Here is a 23,840-nt window from a genome sequence, read left to right as displayed (position 1 = left end):
CAGTCCAACTCTCACATCCATACACATGTATTACTAGTATTAAAAAGTAAAAACCTCTGCCAGTGAGAAAGGTTTGAAAAATTCATCTTTCTTTATTGTCAGTGATCAATATTAAAGTTTTAATTTTTAAAAATATTTACTTGTCATCTATGTTTCTTCTTTTTAGAACTGCCTATAGTGGTAAGACAATTCTGAGATTCTGAGGCATCTGTAGTAGGTTTTTACAGTGGATGTTTTAATGGCTTCTATGGAAGGAATACGAGCATGGATGAGGTGAAGCTTGAGACTACTCAAGGTCTCTGAAGTGCCAGGAAGGCTAGTTTTGTGTTTCAGGGATACTTATATACCTACATTGGTGAAATCATCTCATTGTCTATGATTAAACATTAGATTTTTAAAGAACAGCAATCAGAGATGGAAAATATAAAGCATTATTATAAGAAAATAAAAATGAACCTAGATTGATTCAAATATTAATTTATAAAATGATTTAAGTACTTCATTGTGAGCCTATCACTTCATGTATCTGAAAGAAAGGAATTCTAAAGTTAATAAAAACAGTTAAAGTACACAAGTATGATAGGGAAATCTCTGCAAGTTTTGAAAGCAAAAACTGAAGACATTGCTAAATTAAGTATGTAATGCCTTTAGAGTCTTTAAAAAGATGCAAGTTAGATTCATGTATCAGACTGGACTTTGGTGGGACATTCTCTGAGAAATGTCTGATTTCTCTGCTAAAATGTGCTGAATGTTATAAAAATCTTTTGGTTTAAATGAACTATAAATGAAGGTTAATTCTTTCCTATATATAATTCTCATTGTTTTTTGGTCAAAATTAACTGAGCTTTCCTTTATATTAGTTAAATTCACTAAATGTTTATTAAGTATGGCTAAGTGCCATGTACTTAGGATACACAGATAGAAACAAAAACAAAAAGCCCACAGACCTTCAGAGTTCACACTAGTGGAGATGTTTAACATATAAACAAACTGTTATACATTGAGATAATTGCAATGAAAAGATCACACAGAAGTGGGTGGCAGCACAGAAGAGGAAATGATTAGCTTTGAGTTTTCAGGGGAAGATTCTCAGAGAAGATGACATCTGAGATTAATTTTGAAAGCAAAAATGACTTTAAAAAGCTGGCAAGGGCCAAAGAATATCCCAAGTATTTGCCAAAGGCCTGGAGATTTAAAATTTCTCTCTCCTGGAGGGCAATTACAAGGAGTTCTACACTACTGGTATATAAACGTAAGAGTGGGGCCTGAGGAACAGACACTGAAGAGGCAAAAGACAGATTACTGAACCTTGTGTGCTGAAAAAGGAACTTGAATACACTGTTGATGGGAATGTAAATTGGTGCAGTCTCAATAGAAAACAGTATGAGGATTTCACAAAAAATTAAGAACTGAACTACGCATATGATCCAGCTATCCCACTTCTGGATATTTACCCAAATAATACAAAAACTCTAATTTGAAAAGATATATGCATTCCTATGTTCTTTGCAGCATTATTTACAACAGCCAAGATATGGAAACAACCTAAGGCTCATCAACAAATGAATGGATAAAGACAATGTTAAAAAATATATACTTCTTTTTAATTTATATATACACACATATACAAGGATATGGGATACTACTCAGTCATAAAAATTGGATGAAACCTGTCCACTTGTGACAACATAAATGGACTTTGAGGGAATTATGCTAAGTAAAATAAGTCAGATGGAGAAAGACAAATATTTGTATTAATTTCATTATGAGAATCTAAAAAAATAAAATAAATGGACAAACCAAACCAAGCAAACATGTAGATACGGAAAACACAGCAGAGGTTAGCAGAGGGCAAGGAGTAAGCGGTGCTAGGGGTGTCTGAAATGGGTAAAGGGGATCAACCAGATAGCGATGAACAGAAATTAAACTTTTGGTAGTGAGTACTCTGTAGGGTATACAAAAGTCAAAATAAAATGTACACATGGCACTTCTGTTATAAACCAGTGTTACAATATAAAAGAAATGAAAAAGAAGGGAATGTGTGCTATATTATAGAACTTGAATTTAACCTAAAGTCAATAGGAAGACAAACCTAGACAGTATATTAAAAAGCAGAGACGTTACTTTGATGACAAAGGTACACATAATCAAAGTTACGGCTTTTCCATTAGCCATGTGCAGATGTGAGAGTTGGACCATAAAGAAGGCAGAGTGTCAAAGAAGTGATGTTTTCGAACTGTGGTGCTGGAGAAGACTTTTGAGAGTCCCTTGGAGTGCAAGGAGATCCAACCAGTCAATCCTAAAGGACATCAGTCCTGAATATTCATTGGAAAGACTGATGATGAAGCTGAAGTTCCAATACTTTGGCCACCTGATGCGATGAATTGACTCACTGGAAAAGACTTTGATGCTGGGAAAGATCAAAGGCAGGAGTAGAAAGGGATGACAGAGAATGAGATGGTTGGATGGCATCACCGACTCAATGGACATGAGTTTGAGCAAGCTCTGGGAGATGGTGAAGGACAGGGAAGCCTGGTGTGCTGCAGTCCACGCGGTAAGAGTCTGACAGGACTGACTGACTGAACAACAACAACAGGAAGTCATTGGTGGGTTTTAATTCTGGGAGATAAATTATTATATTCAAGTCACAAAACAATCATTCTGGTAGCAACTGGAGTAACTGAACACTTCAAAAGGACCTTAAGATACCAGACATGACCTGGCTTCCTTCTACCTCTCCAGCTGGAGTCTGAGCTACTCTTTTCTGTTCTCTAGCTGGTCACACTATGCTACCTACCTTCAGTTCTATTATCTGGGCATTCACAAAAGCAGTCTCTTTGCTTGGAAACACTTTTCTCCTTGAGGGTCTAACTCCCAGTTATCCTTTAGCGTTCAAAAGAAAGATAATTTCTCCTAGAAAGCTTGTGCTAATCCACATAAATCAGAATTGCCCAACCATCACTAAATACTAAGAGTGCTTGTACTCCCCATCTCAAAGTACTTATTATAGTCATTTTACTAACTGCCTGTATGATTTTCTCTCCAATTACTGTGAATTTTGTTAAGGACAATGGTCATGTCTAGGTTGGTGACCATTATATTGACAATACCTAGTACAGGGCCTACAATACAGAAGTTGTTCAAAACGATCTCTTGCATGAATACTGAACATGAAGTGTGAGGCATATCAGCTAGTCGATCAACAATAAAGGCCTGAACTAGGGCAAAAGCAGTGACAATGACGAGGACAGACAGGAGAGTAATACAGGTGCTGTAACCCATAAAATTTGCTGAGTTACTAGAGATAAGAGGAGGAAATGAAATGAGAATGATAGAGTAAGTACTGAAGGATAGTTCCCAATTTTTAAGAAAATCTGTAGACAGGACCAACACAATCACGTTTCCTATAACTCTCACCTCTCTCTGCTGCTCTCTCCCTCAACAACAGGCCAGGCACTATGGTTACCTCATTGTTTCCTCAAAATGCCAGACACACCCTTGCCTCACAGTGTGCAGCTGCTATTTCCCCATTCTGAAATAACCTTCCTCCAGATATCCACATCGCTGGCTCTCTCACCTCCTCAGATCTTTGCTCGAATGGCACCTTTTCAGTGACTGGCTTCCCCCAAAATCCTACTTAGAATTGCAACTTATCCTTATCTTGTTGTTGCTGTTCAGTTGCCAAGTCACATCCAACTCTTTGCCACCCATGGACTACAGCATGCCAGGCTTCGCTCTTCTTCACTGTCTCCTGGAGTGTGCTCAAACTCATATCTACTGAGTTGGTGATGCTATTCAACAGCCTCATCCTCTGTTGCCCCCTTGTCTTCCTGGCTTTCCTCATTTCTCTTTCCTGCTTTACTTTTCTCCACAGAATTTATCAGTATCAGATACACAACAGATTTTATTACTTTTGTCTCTCACTAGAAACAGGATCCCTGATGGGTAAGGATTTGTAATTTGTTTACTCCACTACTGTATCTTCATGGCTTAGAACATAGTAGATACTCAATGAATATTTAATAAACTGAAAGAATGAGCAATGTCCATTTGGGCAGAGAGAAGAAGGAAAAAGTATGCAGAAGATGATTATAAATTAATTCTTAGATATACTCTGTTAGGAGAGGTCTCTGGGATATTCCAACTGGTTCTTGGGGAAATGGTTTCTGCTGGTGTTGTGAAGCATTTCATACCCAGAGACAATGCGTAAGAGGAAAAAGGAAATTATAAAGACCTAAAGAAACTGGGCATGAGTTTGAGTAAACTTAGGGAGTTGGTGATGAACAGGGAGGCCTGGCGTGCTGCAGTCCATGGGGTCACAAACAGTCGGACATGACTGAGTGACTGAAGTGAAAGAAATTGGGAAACACCAATATTTAAGGAGGGGGCAAGGGAAGAAAAGCAAGCAAACAAATTTGAAGAATACCCACAGGAGTAAGAAGAACTCTAGAGAAGGAGAAAAGAAAGAATTTAAGAAGTTCAATAGCACCAAATACAGTAGAAACTAAAATAATGGAAGAGTAGGATCCATAGGATTTCGCAACTCGGTCAGTGTTGACTTTAGGCAATGCAGTCTTAGAGGAGCACAAAACATCACAAGAATAACCACCACTTACTGAGCACTCACTTACATGCTAGATGCTTCATACTAAAATACAGCATATCTTGAATCCTCCAAACCACATTGCCAGGTAACTACTCTATTACTTAAATTTTATAGAAGAAACTTAGGCTCAGAAAGGGTAAGTAAAATGGCTTATAGCTGTATAGATGAATAACAAGTGAAAGAGCTAAGGTTTGGATTATAGTGAAAAAACACTTAAAAATATTTTATTCAATTGACACTCTTAATATAAATTCCACATAAAATAATTTTCCAGGTACAAAAAGCTTGCCACTTTAAGTACTAACACTCACATATTTTAAATATCTTAAAAAAAAACACTTTAAATCGTACACTTGATAACTCAAGAATGCAATTACAAATATCAATTCCTGTGTTTATGCCTTTGAGAACTCCTGAGTTGTCTAGAATTTTTGCTTTTATGATGAAAGGCACTACAATGATTTTTTTTTTAATTGAGTATCTATCTTCATCTTATAATTTTCTGCCTATGGGCCAGAACCAGGCTAACTGCTACACATAACGTCATTTTAGGTAATCCACAACACAACTTTGTAATGTAGATTCTATTCTAAGAAAGAGCCATGGAGAGGTTAAACAACTCACCCAATGTCACTTAGCAGTCCTAGTAAAGGTTCTAGGTGTCTGAGCCTCCAACATCAAAGCTCAGTCTTAATTTTGACTCAGCTGTTTTTCAGGCTAGTTTTGCAAGATGGTCCCCTGTCATTTTGCAGATAGTCCAAATTTCCAGGTAAGTAATTACAGATAGAAAATGTATTGACCTAAATAAACTCTGAGTTATTAAACTTCCAAAGAATATGTTAATTGGAAAAAAAAAGTTAACCTTTTAGAATTTTGGACAAATTCTAACAATTTGAGGAAAAAATGGAAGCGTGTAGCATATTAAGCATAACGTTACCCACCTGTTAAACCATCAAGCAAATTTCAATATTTGTGAGGGCTCTGTCCTAATTGTTTAGTAACTGCATTAATTTCCTATTTGCTGCCAAAATAAATTAACCCAAACTTCTGCCTTAAAACAACACAATTTATTGCCTTATATTCTGTAGGTTAACAATCTTGCATGGGTCTCACGGGGCTAAAATCAAGCTGCTGGTAGAGCTGCATTCCTTTTGGAAGCATTCAGCAAGAATCAGTTTCCCTGATGATTCCCCCTTCTAGAGGCTTCAGACCACTCCTTGGCTTGAGGTTCCCCTCCTCCATTTTCAAAGTGCACAAGGGCAGGCTGAGTCCTTCCTTTTCACATGAAATCGTTATCACCTTCTCACCTGCCTTTCCCTTTCATGTTTAAAGACTCTTGTGATTATACTGGATCACCTGTATAATTCAGGATACTCTCCCTATTTTAAGGGTTAGCTGATTAGCAACTTTAACTTCACCTGCAACCTGAATTCTCCTTTGCCATTTAAGGTTAACACGTTCACAGCTTCTGAAGATTACAACATGGATATCTTTGGGGAGCTATTATTCTGCCTACCATAGTAAGAAAGAAAATCTTCAACTATAGTATGATATGATCCTACTAATTGAAGAATGAGGTGGAGATATGCCTTTTCCATTTCTTTTCATTTCTTTTACTGATAGAAAAAGAAGGAAAGAGGTGCTAGGGTGACTAGGAAATACTAAATTGGATTACACTATCTGCCAGGAATATTTAGACTGAATTTAATAAATCTATCTTGCAGATCTAAAAAATAATCTTCAGATATCCTTAGTCTAGGCAATAATATTTAGCAGCATATTGCTACACTCCTGGAAGGTTCTTTTACCTTCAGTAAAAGTAGTTTTTTGTTAGTTGACATTCCTTCATCCTTTGCCCCTGGAATTCACAAAGACTTCCGGGAATGCCCTTTGACTTCAAAATATACAATCAAAACTCAAACTATTTGATTGAAAAACATTAGTAATTCATCATAATTGTCACGCAAGGACTATACTTTTCAGAGGTTTTACTGTATTTTAGAATAGGTAGTTATCCCAACTAATTTTTCCAGCAGAAGAAACACATGAGGGCAAGATATTTTAGGCCACGAGTGGGGAAAGCTTTGGTATCATTTACTTATCATAGCTCACCTGCCTCTCTTTTGGTTCCCTTCAATTTCCCAGATGGTAACTTAAAACTATCCCCACTTTCACTGCAAGAAGTTGAACAAGGAGGAATTGTTAACCATAAATAAGCAATAATTCACAAATTGCCAAATAAAGGAGGAATGACTCTGATATTAGGTTAAACTATAAACTACCCATTATTACAAAAGCAACAAAAAAGATGCATAAACTTATAACTTAAGTAGGATCAATAAAAAGAAAACTATGAAACTCTACTGGGAAAACAGGAGAAAAATGAAACAACCTATCTTGTTGTTAGAATGATATTAACACTGGATGTGTAATAAGTATCCAAAAATGAATGCATAAATATATTTACTACAGTGTTTCTCAAAGTACAATGCTTCAGACCAGCAGCATCAATGTCACCCTTGAAATTTATTAAAAATGCAAATTCCCAAGCCTCAACCCAGACTTAGTGAATCAGAAACTCTTTAAAGGTGGAGCCCAACAAACTATGTTTCAACAAGTTTTCCTTACGATCCTGACTGAAACCTGCCAAGATTTGAGATCATTGTTTTTTTAATGTAATCTCAACAAAAGTAACAACAGTAGTTTTTTCCTCCAAGAAGGAAATAGAACTAGACAAGCTGATTCTAAAGGTCTCATGGAAAAATAGACATTAAAATTCTGGCACTAGAGAAGGGACAAATTGGCAAAGACATCAATGAATGAATCAAAGGATAAAGAGTCCAGAAATATTCTTTATACATAAAATAATTGAATGCCCAACAAGAGTGGCATTTTAAATCAGAAGGGGAATGGTGCAGAGACAACTTGTTAGCACTCATAAACAATGAACCAGCCAAATAAACAAATACATGGAACAGAAAGTTCTTGGAAGAAATTATGCTTGCGTTTTCATAAACTGAGAGAAGCAAAGACCTTTCTAAAAAGACATAAAACCATAGGAAGAAGACTGGAAAATTTGACTGTTTTTAAAAAATTAAGGAAAAAAATACTGTAATTATGCCAAATGACACATAATCAACTAGAGATAGGGATATTTGTAATAAATAAAACAGACTGAAAATCTAATCACCCTAACTCACAAAGATCTATTGCAAAATCAAAATCTTCCTAAAAGCATGAGTGAAGGTTATGAAAACAGGCACTCTTACAGTGGTGTGTGGTGTGAAGGAAGATTTACAAATATGTAAAAAGATATTATAAGAGAAGAAAATTAAAACAATAAAGGTATTTTTCCATCTTTGAATTTGGCAAAATATATTTTGTAATACAATGTGGTAACAGTGAAGAGAAAAAGCATTCTTTTTTACTGCGGGCAGAAATACAGACTGATGAAACATCACTGGAGTAGCAATTTAGCAACATCCATCAAAATTTAAAAATAAATACATCTTACACTACATAGGTAAAATGTTTTTATTGTTTAAAAATTATTTATTTTAATTGGAGGATAATTACTTTACAATATTGTGATGTTTTTTGCCATACATCCACATGAATTGGCCACAGGTATACATGTATATCCCCCATTCTGAACCCCCCTCCCACCTCCCTCCCCACCCTATCCCTCTGGGTTGTCCCAGAGCACCTGACTTTTGGTACCCTGCTTCATGCATCAAACTTGCACTGGCCATCTATTTTACATATATGTTTCAGTGCTATTCTCTCAATTCATCCCACCTCACCTTCTCCCACTGAGTCCAAAAAGCCTTTTACATCTATTTCCTTTGCTGCCCTGCATGTAGGATCGTTGTTACCGTCTTTCTAAATTTCATATATATGTGTTAATATACAGTATTTGTTTTTCTGATTTACTTGACTCTGTCTAATATTTATCCTGCAGTAATATCAGTGCAGTTCAGTTCAGTCGCTTAGTCGTGTCCGACTCTTTGCGACCCCATGAACTGCAGCATGCCAGGCCTCCCTGTCCACATGGTCAATATGTAAATGCAATAATGTTAATTTCATCCTTGTTTGAAATAACATAATAGTAGACAACAAACATCTGATACTAGAAAATGTGTAAATAATGGACTATCCATCAAAGAATACCAAAGAACTATAACAGCTGCAAGAACAGACAGATAGCTTCATCAATATGGATCAATATAGACCAATATCTAAGGTAAATTACTAAGTGCAAAGAAAATGGTATAGAATATACAGCATATTTCCACATGTATAAAGGAAATAGATCTTATCTCTAATATATACATGGTTTTCTAAGCATATATTTATGAAGAACATAGTAATTGCTAGCACTAGCTAATATTCTGGTTGGGACTAGGGAAGAAGGTGTGTAGGGCAGAAATCTTATTTACAATACTCCTTTGTTTTATTGCTACCATTTGAATTATCTTTAAAAGACACAGCACAATATTTGGAATGGTGGAATAAAGACCTCCAAAAATAGCTTCTGCATAAAAGCGTGGTAATACTGGAAAAAAATGTCAAAATCACCGTTTTCAAAACTCTGGAAACTAGCTGAAGGCTTAATGACAATCCAGACTGTTTATTCAAAATAACTAGCTGAATCTTGGTAAGAAGAGCAAATCTTATGACATTTTAATTTTCCATAATTCCCTTCCTCTCTCAAGTCCAGCTGGAGCAGCCTTGAAAACAAAGAGCCACTAACTCTGGTAGCTATATAAACTTGCAGCCTATCAGCCATTTACGGGATTAGTACAGATTTAGAGTTCCCCAAAACGTCCATCTCCAGAGGACTGTCACTGTTTGACTAATCTTGCAGGTCATTAAATGGCTCCATTTTCAGGGCACTTCACTTCATATGACTCAGCCCTATCTCTGTGAAAACAGTCCTATTCTGAAGGCACTTGTTGAGGACAGTAGGCAGCAAGTAGCTAATTGGCGGTAGCTTTGATAGCTGGGGTTAACAAGAGGCTGATCAAAAAAATTAAACGGAAAACTGGAGAATGGATGTTCATGGAAGACTACAAAAAGGTCCAATATATTTTTGATACCCTAGAGGGTCATGAACAGGTGCAGGGCTTGGAGCATGGTCATGACAGACTTGAGAGGTTTTATGCTTTCACCGCTGGCTGACTTTGAGGCTCTGTGTGAGCAGAAAGTGAAGGCTAAGTCTAAGGCTGAGTTGTAAACTGCCCATGGAGCACTGAGAACATATTCCAACATATATACAGAGCCTCCTCAGCAAAAGGCTAAGAGATTTATCAGTTCAAAACCCTATCAGTCATTAGATGGCTACTAAAGTAACAGAACAGAGACTTTAGTGGTCACAAATAACAAATAACACAAACTTCACAGAAAAATCACTTATAAAACAAGTTGCAAAACAACAAAAGAGACAGCTATGACAACAAATCCTTTTTTTTAAATTTTAAATCACCTATAACAAATAGGTTCAAAGAACTAAAAAAATAATTAAATGAAAGTATATGAATAACATTTCACCAACTATTGAATACAATAAAGAGAAATTAAAAAAAAATTCGGGTATTGAAAAGTATACTGAAGTGAAAAACCTCACTAGTTTGAACAGCATATATGAACTGGCAGAAGAAGGTATCAGTTAACTTAAAGTCAATGAACTAAAGACAGGTCAATTGTGATTCTATCATTCAAGAAGCAAAAGAATTTTAAAAAATTAACAGAGCCATCGACACCAGTGGGACATCATCCAGCATCCCACTGAATGCAAAATGGGAATCCTAGGAGAGGAGAGAGAAAGGAAAAGAAAGAATATCAAAGAAATAATGACTGAAAATGTCCCAAAGATACTGAAAGAGCAACATTAATCTTAACATCCAAGATGCTCAACCAAAGTACAATAAAATCAAAGGGATCTGCACTCAAACACATTATAGTCAAAATGTCAAAAACAAATTATAAACAAAGACAAGAGATAATCTTGAAAACAGCAACAGGGAATAGACTCATTGTGTACAGGGAATCCTCATTAGGATTAAAGGCTGATTTCTCATCAGAAGCCATGGAGGCCAAATGGCATTGGGATGACATATCCAAAGTGCTGAAAGAAAAGTCTATCAAAAAAGAATCTGACATTCAGCAAAACTATTCTCTAAAGGAGAAATTAAGATATTTCCCGAAAAACAAAAACTGAGGGAATACATTGCTAGCAGTTCTGCCCAGGAAATAAAAGAATAGAATCCTTGGGACTAATATTAGACAATAACTGTAATCTACATTACAAAGAGCACCAGTAAAGGTAACTACATAGGTAAGTATAAAAGATAGTATATTTTTCATTGTAATTTTTTTTCTATATGATTTAAAAGGCAGTTGCAAAATTTTAAAGGTTTTTGTATGGGCTGAAAATATATAAAAATGTAATTTATATGACAATAGTAGTAAAAATTAAAGAAGGGAATGAAACCACAGTGAAGCAAAATTTTTGCAATGAAATTGCTGCTGCTGCTAAGTCGCTTTAGTCGTGTCCGACTCTGTGTGACCCCACAGACGGCAGCCCATCAGGCTCCCCTGTCCCTGGGATTCTCCAGGCAAGAACACTGGAGTGGGTTGCCATTTCCTTCTCCAGTGCATGAAAGTGAAAAGTGAAAGGGAAGTCGCTCAGTCTTGTCTGACTCTTAGCGACCCCATGGACTGCAGCCTACCAGGCTCCTCCATCCATGGGATTTTCCAGGCAAGAGTGCTGAAGTGGGGTGCCATTGCCTTAAATTGGTATTAATCTAGACTAGATTGTTTTAGGTTAGGATGCTAATTACAATCACCAGGGCAACCATTAAGAAAGCACCTCAAAAATATAGTAAAAGAAGCAGTAAGAAAATTGAAATGGTACACTAAAAAGAAAAAACCAAACAACTACCAAACACAAACAGTGAAAATAACAAAGAGGTGGAGACATAAAGGACATAGAAAGCAGGTAGCAAAATGGTAGATGTAATTCTTACCTTATCAATAATTACATTATATATAAATGGGCTAAACACCCCATCAAAAGTCAGAAATTGGCAGAATGGATTAATATACATGATCCTATTATATAATGTTTACAAGAGAAATACTGTCTATTCAAAGACAAAAATAGGTTGAAAAAAATATGCCCTGCAAACAGTAACTGAAGAGAGCTGGAATGGATACACTAATACCAGACAAGAGACCTTAAGACAAAATTCTTTATGAAAGGACATTTTATAATCATGAGTCAATCTATCAGAAAGACTTATCTATTGTAAATATGTATGGACATAGCCAAAAAAAATCCCAAAATACTTGAAGCAAAAACTTACAAAACTGAAGGGAAAGAATAGACAAACTGAAAAATAATAGTTGGAGACTTTGCTATTGCATCTTCAACATGCAGTGACTAGGGAGAAAATAAGTAACAAAATAAAAGAGTTAAAGGATACTAAAAATCAGCTGGACCTAACAGAGATCTACAGAACATTCCACCCAACAACACTAATCTATCATTCTTAAATGCACATGGAAATTCACAAATATGTGGAAATTAAATGATGCATTCTTAAACAGTCAATAAGTCAAATAAGATATCGCAATGAAAATCAGAAAATATTTTAGAGAAAAAATAATGTATACAGAATGCACCAAAATAAATATGATTCAACTAATGTACTGTTAACTTAAATCAGGAATAGAAATAAAATGGGGTATAAGGAATATTATGAACAACTGAATGTCAAGAAATTAGAAAACTGAGATAAAACAGGTATTCAATTAAAGACTTTTTTTGTTGCCTTTAAATGTGTATTATGTTCGACAAAGTGCCAAAACAATGCACAATTAACTTACTTTCACAAAAAGGAGGATATTGTATTTTTTAAATTGATTTAACTTTTATCAAGGTAACACAGGCATGTAGCTTATGAAGTAAAATAATATTAAAGGACTTATAGTGAAAAATAGTACTCTTCTGCCACATACCTTTCTACTCTATGTCCCCAAAGGCAACTGTTCTCAATTCTTCTGGCTTTTTCCTTTCGGATTAATCTATGAACTTCTAAATGATATTCTTATTCTTATGATATTTACTCATTTATCAATTTTAAACAGTATTGGTTGACTCACCATCATATATATGACAGCAACTCTTCTATACACTTATCGCGCATTTCTACACATCACTGATGCCAAAATTACAATTTTGGGTTAACTGACTAGCCAATATGTATGTATCATGACTTATAAACACTTATAGGCCAAAAACTGAACTAGGTCCATGCCTATTTTTTTCTAGTAGAGTTAATAATTTCCTCTCTTCTTCACCAACCTAGGTTTCTAGGTACTTAATATAATTATTATGTACTCCTCCAAAATCCCTGCCACATGTATACGAATACTTTTTCTGTATGCTCAAATATATCACTTTCCTTTGTCTCCTGGGGGAGTTCCTTCCTTCAGTTTTGCTGAATAGCACCCATGCTGACACTTTCTTTATCCCTTTCCTGACTGGGATTCTTTATTTTCAGTTGTCTGTGTCTTCTTCCTTCATAATTTACTTAACCATCTAGCATAATCACATTCTGTAGTAATTTCCTAGAAATCAGTCCATGGAGGGTGTTTTTTAGGGTGTTGGAGGGAGTACTCATTCTATTCTACCATCACACTTGATTTGTCTGGGGATAAAATTCTAAATAATGAAACGGTTATCCTTAACAGTTTGAAGAAATTGTTTTACAGTGTACTTGTCAGAAGTCTAATGCCATTTATACTCCTTTGGATGTGAACTATTCCCATTCTCTGCCCTTGGGAAGCTCTTACCATTGTTTTCTCTACCCCTGGTATGCTGAAATCTTGGGATGATTCTGTGTGGTGTGAGCATTTTTCATTAAGTGTGCTGGATATTCAGTGAGCTTTTTCAGTGTGAAGACATGTATCATTTAGTTTGGAGAAACTGAGTAATATTATTTCATTGATAATTTCTTTTCCTAATTTTTCTGTTATTTTATGGAAATCCTATTTATAATATCATAGGCCTCCTGGGTTAAGATGTGATAATCATGTTTTTTCTGCCATTGGTTTTTTATCTCTCTGCTTCTTGTTCTCTTTTCTAGGAGCTCTGCAAGCTTTTTCTTGGCCTATTTAATTTTATAATTAAATTTTATTTATGTTACAGTATTTTAAGTTTAAAGGCTCTGCCTTTTCTAATTAAAAAATTTAAACAGCACCTTGCTTAATGGATTTTCTATTTTCTTATTTAATGGACTCCGTATTTTTTTTAATGGGCTCCATAGTTTCTCTTGTTTCCAGTGTAGCTCAGCTGGTAAAGAATCCACCTGCAATGCAGGACGACCTTGGTTCAGTCCCTGGGTTGGGAAGATCCCCTGGAGAAGGGCAAGACTACCCACTCCAGTATTCTTGCCTGGAGAGTTCCATGGACTGTATAGTCCATGGGGTCACAAAGAGTCAGATATGACTGAGCGACTTTTACTTCACTTCATATTTTCTCTTAACGCTTTGTGGTCAGTTTGTCTTACCCTATCTTATGTATGTTTCTTTCCTTTTTACTTTTGTATTTTAATTACTTGGCTACCTTTGGTCAGTTTCCTCTGTTTAGACTTATGTTTTTCATGTTAGAGGCTTTTCTTAAATTACAGGACAACTTTTGGAACGCACTATTGGACATTCACTCACATTAAGGATGAAACACCAAAAGAGATGTCTGGGTAAGGTTTGTCAACTGTGGGCTTGACTGAGAATTAAGATGTACTATTTGTAGGAGGATCTCCAAATGTTAGGATCTGAAGATCTCTTACTTTGAAAATACTCAACAGGCATCAACAGTAAAGTGCTATTTCCTTCCTCTGTTTTGCTGTAAACGTTGAAACTATTTTGAGCAGGCTTTGCAAAATTATTTCATAAGTACATTCACCTAATTTGATATTACAAGAATTATTTTTATAAATAATTTTGGTGAAAATTTTAAGTGATTTTTCAATTTAAAATGCTTAGGCAAAATAAAGTTCAAACTAGTTAAGACATTTCCACAGACTTTCACAATATGTTAGATATGTTTTATACTCCTTCTTACTTTTACATGCATTACAAAAAAAGCATTTTGGACAACACAGCATTCTAAAATTCAAGTTTTAGATAACTCTGATTTAGATAAATATAGACCAAGAAAAGATTTTGAGCTATTATTCCTAATCAACTATCTCATTCTGTAAATAGGAAATAGCATCTCAATCATTCTTTCAAGGTAAACTGATTTTGGAATTTTAAAACCTGATGTTTTACCAGTTCTTCAACAAATGTTTATCTTGTAGGGTTCTACAGACAGAAAATTGGGGGATTTGAATTATGTATCCTCTCTTTTGCACTCCATATCCATTCAAATGTCAGGTACATATGTTCACCTTCTATATTTCAAACATTCAAATTCCCCTTTGCTTTCCTATTGCTCAATTAGTGAAAAGTCATAATATTTTTGATTAGGTTACTGTGACAGATTTCTAACCTCCCACTTCATATTATGCTACTGAATAATCTCTTGAAATACCAATTTTCCCATTATATTTCCTTAGACAACATTCTTCTATATTGGTATCCGTTCGGTTGGTCACTCAGTTGTGTCTGACTCTTTGAGACCCCATGGACTGCAGTCCAACAGGCTTCCCTGTCCATCACCAACTCCTGGAGCGTGTGCAAACTGATGTCCATGGTGATGCCATCCAACCACCTCATTCTCTGTCATCCCCTTCTCCTCCTGCCTTCAATCTTTCCCAGCATTAGGGTCTTTTCCAAGGAGTCAGTTCTTCTCATCAGGTGGCCAAAGTACTGGAGTTTCAGCTTCAGCATCAGTCCTTCCAATGAACACCCAGGACTGATCTCCTTTAGGATGGACTGGTTGGATCTCCTTGCAGTCCAAGGGACTCTCAAGAATCTTCTCCAACACCACAGTTCAAGAGCATCAATTCTTTGGCATTTGGCCTTCTTTATAGTCCAACTCTCACATTCATACATGACTACTGGAAAAACTATAGCTTTGACTAGATGGACCTTTGTCGGCAAAGTAATGTCTCTGCTTTTCAATATGCTGTCTAGGTTGGTCATAACTTTCCTTCCAAGGAGCAAGCGTCTTTTAATTTCATGGCTGCAATCACCATCTGCAGTGATTTTGGAGCCCAAAAAAAGTCTGTCACCGTTTCCATTGTTTCCCCATCTATTAGCCTTGAAGTGATGGGAATGGATGCCATGATCTTCATTATTGTGAACGTTGAGTTTTAAGCCAGGTTTTTCACACTCTTCTTTCCCTTTCATCAAGAGGCTCTTCAGTTCTTCTTCGCTTTCTGCCATAAGGGTGGTGTCACCCTTGTATCTGAGGTTATTGATATTTCTCCCTGTAATCTTGATTCCAGCTTGTGCTTCATCCAGCCCAGCATTTCACATGATGTACTCTGCTTATAAGTTAAATAAGCAGGGTGACAGTATACAGCCTTGATGTATTCCTTTCCTGATTTGGAACCAGACTTTTGTTTCATGGCCGGTTCTAACTGTTGCTTCTTGTCCTGCATACAGGTTTCTCAGGGGGCAGGTAAGGTAGTCTGGTATTCCCATCTCGTTAAGAATTTTCCACGGCTGTGATCTACACAGTCAAAGGCTTTGGTGTAATCAATAAAGTAGAAGTAAATGTTTTTCTAAAATTCTCTTGCGTTTTCTATGATCCAATGATGTTGGCAATTTGATCTCTGGTTCTTCTGCCTTTTCTAAATCCAGCTTGAACATATGAAGTTCACAGCTCATGTACTGTTGAAACCTGGCTTGGAGAATTTTGAGCATTACTTTGCTAGCATGTGAGATGAGAGCAATTGTGCGGTAGTTTGAGCATTCTTTGGCATTGCCTTTCTTTGAGATTGGAATGAAAACTGACCTTTTCCAGTCCTGTGGAAATCCACATTGGTATACGTCAAGCCATTTAGCTATATGGTACATTCTAAAAGTTTATGTGGACATGCAATTTTTAGACTAAGACTTATTTGTAATGAATTAAATAAAATTACTTGATGAATATCTATTTTCTCCTATATTGTGACACAAATTTAAGTCTCTGGTTAGATTGCCTGGATTTGAATGTGACTGTCAACAAGTGTCTTTACCTATTAAGTGCCTCAGTTTTAACGTTTGTAAAATTAGAATAGTAAGAATATCTTATAGGATTGCCTACAGAAAAAAAAATGTGTAAAAATACATATAAGTTTTAGAACTAATGTGACATTGTGTAGGAGGCTTTAGTAGGGTACCTCTCACATAGGCAATCACTCCTGGCTCTACTTTTTTTTTCCCCACTACATTTTACTAGCATTATTTTTGTTACTGTTGTTTCTTGAGATATACGTTTTTTAGTCAATATTCTGACAATTTATAATTCACAATCTGATATTAATACACAGTTTCATCCATCATACTGTACATGATGGAGTTTTAGAATTGACCCTGAAGGACAGGTAGATTTTAACAGGGAAAAATGGAAAAGAAGGATGCCCAAGGAGAAGGGAAGATCATCACAAAAGCAACAAGTTAGGGGCAATGTAAAGATCTATGGAGAGCAGAGGGGCTTCCATGGTATCTCAGATAGTAAAGAATTTACCTGTAATGCAGGAGACCCGAAGATTCCCAGGAGAAGGGAATGGCTCGTCACTCCAGTAATTCTTGCCTGGAGAATTCCATGGACAGAAGAGCCTGGTGGGATACAGTCCATGGGTTGCAAAGAGTAGGATACAACTGAGCAATTAATGTTAACTAACTAAATTAAGATTTCATCTTAAAGATAGCTTGTCTGATTTAGTTACTGCCTTTACAAACAACCAGATAAAATGTCACATTTTAGACAAGTAAATCTACTGATTCAATGAATGCCTTATTGTCTTCTTTTCAGTAAAGGAGAAATTGAGTTACAGGACCAAAGATTTTCTGGAAGGAGACATCAAGTTCCTGGTGATTGTCATAAAAAATGTACCCAGAAAGAGACAACTGTCTTTTACATTTTATTTAACTTGTTCATTTGTAAGTTTTGTCAGTATCAAATTTCACTAATTTTTTCTTCTTTTAGCCAAACTTTCTATTTCTCCTTTTTCTAGTTATAATTTGTCTTGTACCATTCTTTCTATCCAGCTTTCAAGTTACAAATTTGATCTGAACATACTAAAATTCAGAATATAGTTTCTTGTCTCAGGTTCTTTACTTGTAAGCCAAAATATCACAACCAGAGGACATCTAAGACTATCATTCTACAGTTTTCTAGAAAAGATGAAATTTAAAGTTACATAAATTATTTCCACTTAACTTGCTGAAAAAGTGGCCACCTGAGAAGGTGTCCTTTGTGCCTTTTATCTTCCAATTCAAGATATCCTCCCTCTGATGAGCACCAGGTTGGTGATGAGATAGCTCAGAAAATGTGCAAGACCTTATGATGTGCTGAGATTCCAGAAGGAAGGATCAAGTACCCAATTTTGTTTCCTTCTGAGACTGACAGAGGCTGGAGAAGCTGTGGCTGACAGGCCAGAGGGTCTCACCAAAACTCCCAGAGTTTGAGAAATCTTGGCCTTTGCTGAAAGTAATTATAGACCAATGTGTGTAGTCCTAGGAGTTCTGGCTGATATTTGTGGAAGACCTTCTAAGCAAACATAAAGATGGTCCAAGTTACTCTCTATTCCTGAGGAGGACTTTAACCCAAATAATCCTTCTGTTGCCTCAAGAAATGGTGAATAAGCTTGCCAGTCTGTATATTTAAAGATCACAGAGCAGACAATGTTAGGCCTCTCACCACTCACTCAAAGGTTGCACAGAGCCATTATTAAGCAAAAGGAGATAACAATATACACAAGGGGCTCCAATTAGCAGAGAAAGAAAAAGCAAAGCACTAAGTTATTAGGTCATAGTGGACTGGAATTGCTAGAGGAGAAAGAGAAAAATATTAACAAAGTAATAGATAAAGATCCCTGGGTCAGGAAGATCCCCTGGACAAGGGAATGGCAACCTACCCCAAATTCTCATGGACAGACGAGCCTGGCGAGCTACAGTCCATGGGGTCACAAAGAGTCGGCTATAACTAAGCAACTAACACACACAATACATAAAGATATTCGGCTTTAAAACATACCCTGGAATTTAGAAACCTGACTTTTACATTTAAAAATAAGAGAACAAACTAATGGTTATTGGTGGGGAGAGGAAAGAGGGAAGGAGCATGTAAGGGTAACGCAGTAAAAGGTACATACTATGATGTATAAATTAAGCTATAAGAATATACTGTACAACATGGGGAATACAGTCAATATTTTATAATAACTTAAAAATGATTATACATGATAAATTCTTTTTAGAAATAGAAGAACTGAAATGGAGTATGTACCTGTTGAGCCTAGAATTATTATTGTAAGATTAAATGGAAGAAATATCTCAAGATATAGAGCAAACATACAGAGAGAGAAACAGTTAGGAAAAACAGACTTGAAAAATAACTCCAAGAGAAATATCACATAAGGAATATAATAAGCAGAAGAAAAATAAAACCAGAAAAAAATACAGATGGAGGTTAAGAATGAAGAAATAATGTAAGTAAAGTTCCCTAGTTTGAGAAACTGAGTTTGTGAATGAAAGAGCCCCCTAAATTCTAGGTAGATTAATCAAAGTAAACAATACAGTTACACATATTTTGGTAAAGTTTCTACATTATAATGAATAAAAGAATATATTACAAATTTCAAGAATGAAAGAACAAGATACTTAGCAAAGAAAAAGAATCAGACTGTGGTTTTCTTATCTGCAATGCTTGAAACTAGAGGATACTGAGAACAGAAAAATAGACTGTCAACAAACAACTCTATGCCCAAACAAGTTATCATACATCAAGCAGATTAGCACAAAGAAATATGGATATACAACCATGAGAGATAATACCACTCCTTTAAAGCATCTAATGAAAATATTCAAAAAGGTACTTGAACCAAACAACATATGAATCAAAAAAGAAATTTCAAGGTTAGGTGGAACAGCCCTACTATATATACATGTTAAAACTAAATGGATAATGATTTACTGGTAATTTAACTAAAGTAAAGGGTTTAATGTAACTATAAAGTAAGGGTTCTTAAAACAAAGGAGACATATGACAAGGGAAAAAAATAATAAATCTGGAATTCAAAGTACTGAACTATTTCAGCAAAACAGTTGGAAGCAAAACAGAGTTGGAGTTGGAGTTGGAAGGGAGGGAGTAAAGGAAAGTAGAGGAAGAAGAACTAAAGAGCCTTTTGATGAAAGGGAAAGAGGAGAGTGAAAAAGTTGGCTTAAAAGTCAACATTCAGAAAACTAAGATTATGGCATCTGGTCCCATTTCTTCATGGCAAACAGATGGGGAAACAGAGGATGAGATGGTTGGATGGCATCACCGACTCAATGGACATGAGTTTGAGTAAACTCCGGGAGTTGGTGATGGACAGGGAGGCCTGGCGTGCTGCAGTTTCATGGGGTCGCAAAGAGTACAGGACTGAGCAACTGAACTGAACTGAACTGAACTGAACGGAAAGAAAAGGAAAGGGAAGTAAAAGCACCCTAAAGGCCTCGTTTGGTGATAGGGAATGGAATGAGGAATTAAAACATTCTAAAGCCTTCATCTAAGAGAGGGAATAGAGTAAATATCTGTGGGGAAATACATGTCAGATATTGAGTATTAGAATAAAAAAGCATATTATTTCCAGATTAAGGCAGCACAAAAGGAAATAAAAATGAACTGAAAAATGAATTTCAAAACATCAGTAAAAATAAAGGGAAAAGAACAAAAAATAAAATAATGAACATAAAGTAATATGAAAGAAAATAATAAAAACATAAAGCAATACACTCCAAGAACTAGTTGTCATTGCACACAGTGTTAAGAGTATATTCCTCTTAACAGAGGGAGCTTAAGACAGGGTTAAAAAGCAAAACTTGGTGATATATTTTACAAAATGACATTCAAATGAAGATTACTAGATATCTTTCTTGTTTTAAGAAAGTGTTAAGAATGTAAAAATATAAATGTAAATAGTTACATGTCTGCCTATCTACAGATCTATCTATCTAATATTAAGATAGACAAGAGCTGGGCATGTTAAATAGTAATCAAAGTCAAATTTTGTTCAAAGATTGGATGATACATAGCTATTTAGCGGAAAAATGTTTTCTACATTTTCCAGAATACTCTTCAGAGGAATATTTTCTTTGCAACATTTATGGCAATTCGGATATGTCTCCTACTACCCTTGCTTTGCAAATAAATTTTCCTAATATGAATTTTGAGACAATTATCTATTTTTTCAAAATAAGTTAAAAATAGTCCAACTTGCCTTTTTTCTCTAAATAGTTTAGTTTTACATTTACATACTATTTTCTCTATTTGACAACCAAAATGACAAGAAGAACAAAGAAGAAAATGAAGTAAAGGTAGAAATGTCAAGTAGGAAGTTTATCCAAATGAAAATTAAAACTTGGGGATAAACAAGGGCAAATTCATACCTTAATATTCTACTGAGAATAACTTACTTGAAATGATATAATTAGTAAATATAAGGTTTTTAAGGTAAACTACAAAATTAAATCTCTTGAAATATGAAAAAAATATATATATTCTGAGAAGGGGTTGACACAGGATGAAATCATTGGATGGCATCACTGACTCAATGGACATGAGTTTGAGTAAACTCCGGGAGTTGGTGATGGACAGGGAGGCCTGGTGTGCTGCAGTCCATGGGGTTGCAAAAAGTCGGAGACGACTGAGCAACTGAACTAAACTGAAAATTCCCAGGAGAAACTCATACAAAGACTGTCTTAAAAACATGTATGCTCTTCAAAAGATGAAGAAACAAATTGAACTACTATTGGCCTTCAGGAATAGCAGAGGTGAGTTTTTTGATTTCTTTTATAAATGACTGTATAATCTCTCCAAATTATGCTTTCTGAAACAGTAACAGGTCATTTTAATTTTAAAGTAACATTATGGTATAGACCTATCAATATCCCCACTTTCCAATAAAAAATTTGTTAATAATGGACCATCAAATTATTTCTATGCAGTAAGGATAGGCTATGAATATTAAGATATGGTATATTACTAAGACATCCTTCAGATAAGGTTTCACTGTTTCATTCATTATAAGTAAATGAATAAATATTCTTATGTAAATATATACATATGCCTGTAAAAGAAAGAAGGACATAGTAGCTGCTGCTGCTGCTGCTAAGTTGCTTCAATTGTGTCTGACTCTGTGCGACCCCATAGATGGCAGCCCACCAGGCTCCACCATCCCTGGGATTCTCCAGGCAAGAACACTGGAGTGGGTTGCCATTTCCTTCTCCAATGCAGGAAAGCAAAAAGTGAAAGTGAAGTCGCTCAGTTGTGTCCGACTCTCAGTGACCCCACGGACTGCAGCCTACCAGGCTTCTCCATCCATGGGATTCTCCAGGCAACAGTACTGGAGTGGGATGCCATTGGCTACTCCATGTCTCATGCTTAGTAATCCTCTAAATATATATATATTTTGGCTGTGCCATGTGGCATGTAGGATCTTAGATCTCTGACCAGGTATCGAACCTCCAGTCCCTGTAATTAGAAACATGGAGTCTTAACCACAAAACTAACCAGGGAAGTCCCCTAGAAGCAGTTAGCTATTTTTGTGTTAAACAAGATGGGAAAAGATGTATAAGTATTCCTTTTTAGGCAACATAACTTGACTTTTATACTTATTCAATATTAAAAAAGCAGTTCATTTTTACATTTTAGAGTTCTCATACAGATGCACTTCAGTGAAGATCCATTCCTATTCAAAGCCTAGAGAACTTTTGTTTACAATAAGATGTAAAAACAACAGAGGATAATATATGCATTGTCTATGTAGATATTATTTTCATTTCAGTTTTTGAACAGTAGACTTTGAACAGTAGACTTTGAACAGTAGACTGTCTACAGAAAAACAAAAATATGAAAGAACAGATCTTGAAAAAACTACCACAATACATATAAAATTCTTTTCCTAATCTTCTAAATATAGTGTGATTGTTTACTGAGAACTTTCAATGTGCAAGGCATTGTTCTCAGTGAATTATCTCATTTAATACCCATAATAGGTCTACGCAGCAAGCATTATTCCCATTCTACTAGTGAGGAAACAAAGTTGGAGAGGTCACATGGGAAGAATAATAGTTCAGCAAGTTTGACTTCAAATCTCTTTCCTCCAAAATAATATAAAGGTCATTACTAAAAGCTTTTTAACTCTAAGATGACAATATCCAAAGTAGTTATTAGTGAACCAAACCCCAAAAGAACAAACACACACACATACATACACACATAGATGCCTTAAGTGAAGAGGTCATCATGCTGAAAAGAGATAACAACATCTCAGTTATCTGGAACCATCAAGAACTTAAAAACTAAAAGGACATTTTTCCAGATAATTAAAACACAGAGAATTAAAAATAATTTCGAGATAATTAAAAATTATCCATTCATCATTCAAAATATTTAAGGGAATTTTTCTAAGTACACATTATACATTTTCCTATATTCTTAACAGAATGAACTTTTAATAATAATATAACTTTTCTTAATAATACAAATTTATTCTTATAAAAACTGGAATCTCTTCTGGTTTAAAAGGAAAGTGCCTGTGCTGTAATTACAGAGGTGACCTTAGTTGTCAATGAAAGTATTTGCCCTTACTGTGACAGGAACACCAATGTCCCATGTTTTTTGATTTCTTAAATCTTTTCTAATATTTTATGCCACTCATTCGGTATTAAAAAAAAAAAATCCCTAAACAACTGCAGGTTGGGAAACAGAGAAACAAGTAGATTTTTTAATTCTTCTAACATCCTTCCTCTCTTTTATATTTACTCAACAGATATTTTGTGGCTACTTTGGGAGCTGGGCATGATGGTAGATGCTTGCTAGAATTAGATTTTATGTTCTAACAACTATGAACATGACTGATAAACAATTTTTCCTGGCAATACTTTATGAAATCACCCAGCCAACATTGATGCTGGTGGTTCAGGATCTACACTTGGCAAAATACAACATTACAGGAAACTGCGATAAAAATAGTATCAATATATACTTGAAACAGAAAGATAAAGTTTGATACAAACTGGAGAAAGG

At 35.5% G+C, this 23,840-nt stretch overlaps 1 long non-coding RNA gene across 1 annotated transcript in view; it reads right to left on the bottom strand.

The window, feature by feature from the left end:
• The window catches only part of LOC106502907, a 207,456-nt gene that overhangs the window by 65,929 nt on the left and 117,687 nt on the right, over positions 1 to 23,840 (bottom strand). The gene's annotated exons all lie outside the window — the stretch shown is intronic.

The sequence above is a fragment of the Capra hircus genome, chromosome 2, assembly GCF_001704415.2.
Source record: "Capra hircus breed San Clemente chromosome 2, ASM170441v1, whole genome shotgun sequence".
Lineage (NCBI taxonomy): Eukaryota > Metazoa > Chordata > Mammalia > Artiodactyla > Bovidae > Capra > Capra hircus.
Note: the sequence above shows the minus strand (reverse complement) of the source record. Positions and strands in the feature narration are given on the sequence as shown.